Source organism: Arachis ipaensis, chromosome B10 (genome assembly GCF_000816755.2).
Source record: "Arachis ipaensis cultivar K30076 chromosome B10, Araip1.1, whole genome shotgun sequence".
In the NCBI taxonomy this organism is placed as follows: domain Eukaryota; kingdom Viridiplantae; phylum Streptophyta; class Magnoliopsida; order Fabales; family Fabaceae; genus Arachis; species Arachis ipaensis.
The window spans coordinates 68,744,767-68,750,588 of NC_029794.2; the positions used below are offsets into that span (position 1 = coordinate 68,744,767).

General features: G+C 34.5%; 1 long non-coding RNA gene across 3 annotated transcripts in view; it reads left to right on the forward strand.

Moving 5' to 3' along the window:
* Window positions 1-5,431, forward strand: part of LOC110267474 — a 10,682-nt gene extending 5,251 nt beyond the window's left edge. The window contains exons 2-4 of one of the 3 annotated variants that reach the window (XR_002355141.1): window positions 1,952-2,007; window positions 2,983-3,161; window positions 4,868-5,431. This is a non-coding gene — a long non-coding RNA (uncharacterized LOC110267474). Of the gene's footprint in view, window positions 1-1,951; window positions 2,008-2,982; window positions 3,778-4,867 lie in introns of those variants that run through there. The other 2 variants (XR_002355142.1, XR_002355140.1) reach the window with 2 other exon arrangements.

Consider the following 5,822-nt stretch of genomic DNA (forward strand, 5'->3'; position numbering starts at 1 on the left):
AACGTTAGTGACACTCAACATTGTCACTAACGTTCCAGTGTGCCCCTTCTTGCTTCACGTTAAAGCCCACGTTAACTAGGTTAACGTGGCTTCTAACGTGGCCCTTGCCATCCTTCGAGAACGTTAGTGACATTCAACATTGTCATTAACGTTCCAAGGTGCCCCTAGGTCTCACGTTAGAGTCCACGTTAACTAGGTTAACGTGGCTTCTAACGTGGCCATCTTTAGCCATCCCAACGTTAGTGACAATGTTGAGTGTCACTAACGTTGTCGACAACTCTTCATCCCTTACGTTAGTTCCCACGTTAACCAAGTTAACGTGGGAGTTAACGTGGTACTTTGCACCATAGGCCACCGTTAGTGACAATATTGAGTGTCACTAACGTTGTCGACAACTCTTCATCCCTTACGTTAGTTCCCACGTTAACCAAGTTAACGTGGGAGTTAACGTGGTACTTTGCACCATAGGCCAACGTTAGTGACAATATTGAGTGTCACTAACGTTGGCTTCTCTTCCCCCTTTCACATTAGAGGCCACGTTAACTGGCTTCTAACGTGGCCACTTATGAGTAATTGCCAGTGTTAGTGACAATGTTAAGTGTCACTAACGTTGGCTCAACTTCTCTTCTCCACGTTAGAGTTCACGTTAACTTAGTTAACGTGACTCTCTAACGTGGGCATTGATGGCTTTTTGAGAGTGTTATTGGCAATCACTTTTCTCATTAATCTTGCAAGTTACCTCCCCTTTTCTTGCTTCCTTTTGGTCCTGAAATCAAGCAATAAAGTGCATCAAAGCTCTAGTCCAAGTCATGAGTAATGCAACATAATATTTGTCACTAAACTTATGCAAAATCCTCATGAAATTATGTAAAATTCACAATGTATGCTTGAATCAAGGCATAAGTGAATATCTACCCAAAACTAGCTTATTTCCTAAAGAAATGCATGAAACTAACCTAAAAATAGTAAAGAAAAGGTCAGTGAAACTGGCCAAGATGCCCTGGCATCAGAATGATTATGTGATAATTTGTTGCTTGAGGCAACCCAAGAGATGTGTTTATTCATTTGTTGCGTTAAGGCAACTCCAGATATACTTGTATGATCATCTGCTGCAGTGAGGCAGTCAGATAGATAATGGTGTGATCACTAAGAACGCTTTCCTACGGTACAGATCCATATTTTATTTCTGTAAGGCAGAGGGGTTATTTCCTGCTACAGAAGTACCATGACCACCTGTTCCATTTCTGTAGTGGCAGAGGGGTTATTTCCTGTATACAGAAGGTGTGTCGGCGTACATCCCTGCAGTGGAAGATGTGTTATTTCCTGCGTGCAGTGGACCCTGTGGTGGCAGAGGGGCTATTTCCTGTACACAGGGGTATAGCCAATAGGAAAGCCTTATCCAGACAGAGGTTGCTGGATAACGTCAGGAGCGGATTAGTAACCGACAGATGAGCTCATTACCTGCACTAGGGCTAGACATGCATCATCCTTGTTTGTGCATTTGCATTTGATTGTGTTGCTTATCTTTTTTTTCCTTGTGATTGTACTATTTGTTTTGGTGACTTGCTTGTGTGTTTGATTGAATATTTTTGTTGAAGCTGTGAACTTAGTAAAGTACTGAGGAGTGATATTCGTGAATTTTGGTTCGGCTGTATTACTTATGTTGCTGGTTTATTTAGTTATTGCAATGATTGAGCGATGCTGTTTGTGGCTGATAAATTGTTAATGTGACCAATTTTATATTCTAGAATTTGTTTTGAGTTTAGAGATTTTGAAGGAGGTAATTAATTAGATAAAGTAAAACCAAAAGTATTTTCAAAAAAATTTGATAAAAATATAGCTTCTTTGAGTATGTTAATTATTTGCATGTTACTCATTACTTTTACGGCATTCTCATTCCCTACTGAGAACGTGTGGTTTGTTCTCACCCCAAAATCTTCCACCCTTTCAGTGACACAGGTTCGAAGACACAGTTTGAAGCTGCGGGTGATTATAGAATTTATTTAAGTTAAGTGTATGAGTTAATTTGCTTTCATAGAGTTCCCTCTCCCTTATTGCTTACGATTTTTATTTTATACAGAGAGATAGGACTTGTATCTGAGTTTTATTTGAAATCTTTTGTATGACGGATATTATTATTAATAATTATGTGATTATTATTATTTTGAAATGTTTGAATATGATTTTGATAATCAAAAACAAAATTTTCTGGCATTTTCCATAAAATAGAAGCGCGATACCGAACTAAAGGCTCAATATTAAATAGTTAATAAAAGAAATAGGTTAGTAACTCCTTACTTTTGGTACGATCATGACGTATTGGAAGTTGGGTCGTTACAGCTTATATTGATTTTTATTTACATCACCAAGTTGATGCATTGAAATTATGGAATTGTGAAATTGGATTGTAAGCTTACCTAGTGACATCTTTTTGTGGTTTTTAAGCTGTGGAGACCATGCTTGCTATGTGATCGATTTCACCTTATATCTCTCTTTTTCTAAGTTTCATAGCACCCACGTTCCCTACTTTTTGTCAATTAGGTGTTGCAAGCAAAAAATTCAAAGTGTGTCGTTGATTGATGTGCGGATTTCATATTTTATTTGGTTCATTGAATTCTCTTGCACATCAACCAATGTCCATTCATTATCCATTTCACAATTGCTTGATTATTGCTTGAATGCTTTTATGCTCCTTCATTACTTATTTGTTTATCTTAACCTACAAGTTTTCTTTAAGGTATCTCAAGCACACTAGAATGAGTGAAGTGCATACTTCTTTTGTGTAATGGTGAAATAAAGCTTTCAATGCTAGTGTGTGAGTTCTAGATTGTGCGCAAACCTAGAATTCGCACACTTGTTTTCATCCATGTCACACACCGATTCACTCACTTTATTTTAGTGGTCATTACCTCATTCCAACAATATATGCTTTGTTGTTTTTAAATTTACTCATCTTACTATATTCTGTTTTATATTCTTCAGGATGAGTCTCCATAAGCAAAAAGGAAAGCAGAAAAAAGAACATGTAGCAGCCGGTTGATCCACCAGTTGAAGGTGGCAATCCGTGTAGTTGCCGTACCCTCTTTTCTCATCTTTGAATGCACGGAGGACCGTGCAAACTTTTAAGTGTGGGGAGGTATGACCGAGTCCGCACTTTTTAGGTGAAACATTCTAATCCCAAACACTTTCATACTTTTAGAATTCTTAGCTGCATCTTTCTTAGTTTGTATATATTGCATCTTTCTTAGTTTATTACATTTCTTTTCATATATACATATAAGCTTAATCAAAATAATAAAGTTTTTCAAGGGATTTATTTATAGGGTATTCCAAAATTGATTTGAGTTAAGATATTTTTTTCATTGAAATTTGCTTGAACTATATTGTGGAACATAATTTTTGAGCTAGAACACACAACCTTGTGAGTTTTTGAGCCTTAATGTGTGGTTGTATCATTTCAACCACTATTTCATTCTTGTGTGTGTTGTTCTCTTTCTATGATTGTAATCTTTGATTTCTGTGATTCTTTATGTCTATTATTCTGTGTATGAATGCATCTATATGATTGAGACCTTCATTTCATTCAAGCTCACTTACCCAAATAACCTTACTCTTCTATCTACCATTATTAGCCAATTTTGAGCCAATTTTAATCCCTTTTTGATCTTAATGTTAGTACATCACTACCCCTAAGTAAAAAATAATAAATGTCCTTAATTTGGATCTTTGATTAGCTTAGGTTAGGGAGAATGTGTATCATTTAAGTGTGGAAAAATTTAGGAAACATTGGTAGAAAGAAAAAAATGGATATTTTGTATTTTTATTAAAAATCTTGGAAATCGGGTACATATTCATGCATTCAATACTTAAACCATATGCATTAGTCTCTTGTATATATTATGTTATATAATTGAAGAAAAAGAAAAAGAAAGAAAAAAAAAGAAAGAAAAAAAAGGAAAATAAAATGAAAAGAAAATAAAAAAAAGAAAGCAATAAAAATGGGACAAATGTAACCCCAAAGTAAAGTAATAAGAATAATGCATATGTGGTATAAATTGAAAGAATGCATGAGTGTGTGAAAAAGTGAAGAATGGGTAGTTAGGTTTGTATTAAAAATTGTATAGGTTGTTATGTGTGTTAGGTGAGAGTTTAAGTTAATCAAAGATTCAAATTTCAAGCTCACTTGACCATATGCATCTTTACCCTTACCCTAGCCCCATTACAACCTTGAAAAAGTCCTCATGATACTTGCATGCATGGATTTAATAATTGTTGATTGTTAGATAAAAAACAAATCTTAAGAAACAATGATTAGAGGAGAATTGAGTGAATCAACCCTAAACACTTGAGCAATTAGAGCGTATACACATCCGATGAGGGATTCGATTGCTCAATTCTATGTTTTCACCTATGATCATCTCTTTCTTGCAAGTTTGAAATTTCTATTTTAGGACTCAATTCAATTGAGGATTTGACTTGGTTGTGATTGCTTTAGCCTTTATATTTATATATGTATTCTTGGAAAATGATTTATTTTGACCAAGTAATTACATACATTTAGAGAGATTACATATAGATAGTTTGCATTGAATAAAAATTGATACCCCTTTCTTGTCTTTGTTAGGTTTAGCATGAGGACATGCTATTGTTTAAGTGTGGGGAGGTTGATATACCACAATTTTATGGTTTATCTTGTATTGAAATGAGTGAATTTTATCAACTTGTCTCACATTTATTCATTAAAATAACATAGTTTTGTGAATTTCTCCAAAATTGTGTTTAAGAGTGAAAATATACTTTTTAGGCTCTTAATTTGCTAAATTTAATTTACTTTATTTCTATTTGATGCCTTGATGTGTTTGTTAAGTGATTTCAGGCTTAGAAGGCAAATATTAGATTGAAGAAGTGAAGAAAAAGCATGCAAGTGGAGAATTCATGAAGAAATGAGGTTTTGGAGTAATTCATGGTCATGCGTACGCATGCCTTGCACGTACGCATGCTGTGGGATTTTGTCATGTCGTGCGTACGCATGTCTCATGCATACACATGACATGAAGCACGTGATTCACTTATGAAAAACGTGGCTGGCGATTTCTAGACCTTCTCAAGCCCAAATCCAACTCATTTATGAAGTATTTCATGCAATTCTCAAGAAGGATCAAGGGGCAAGGAGGAAGTAGAGTTAGTTTAGGTTTTTATCATGTTTTAAGGTATTTTCTAAATAAAGAAGCTCACTATTCTCTCTAAAATTTAGGATTTTTAGTTTAAATTCTCCTTAGATTTAGGTTTCAATCCTGTTCTATTTTAGTTTTCTTTATATTTTCTTATTCTAGCATCTTGATTTACTTAATCCTTCTTGTTAGTTCCTTTATTTTGGTTAATTTTGGTTATGAACTCTCTTGTTGAATTCCAATTTTCTTTAATGTAATTAATGTTTTTCATGTTATTAATGCTTAATTGAATTCTTGTTATTGCTTTCTTAAGTTTGGTAGATATAGATTTTATTATTTAAACAATTTATGATGCTTCATTTGTGTGCCTTCTAAGTGTTTGATGAAATGTTTGTTTTAGTTTTAGAGTAGATATTTTGTGTTCTTAGCTTAGGTTGGTAACTTGGGTGACCTTAGGTTACTAATGTCCAAGTTGATTGATAATTTGGAGATCTTAATTGGTCTTATTTCATTTACGCTAGTCTTTCACTAAGTTAGTTAGTGAGTTGGCTAGGACTTATGGACTAGGATTAGATAAGCCCATTTGACTTTTCTCCGATCTTGAGGATGACAAAGTGGGTTTGCTCTTGTAATTATCATGTTGTGGTTAGT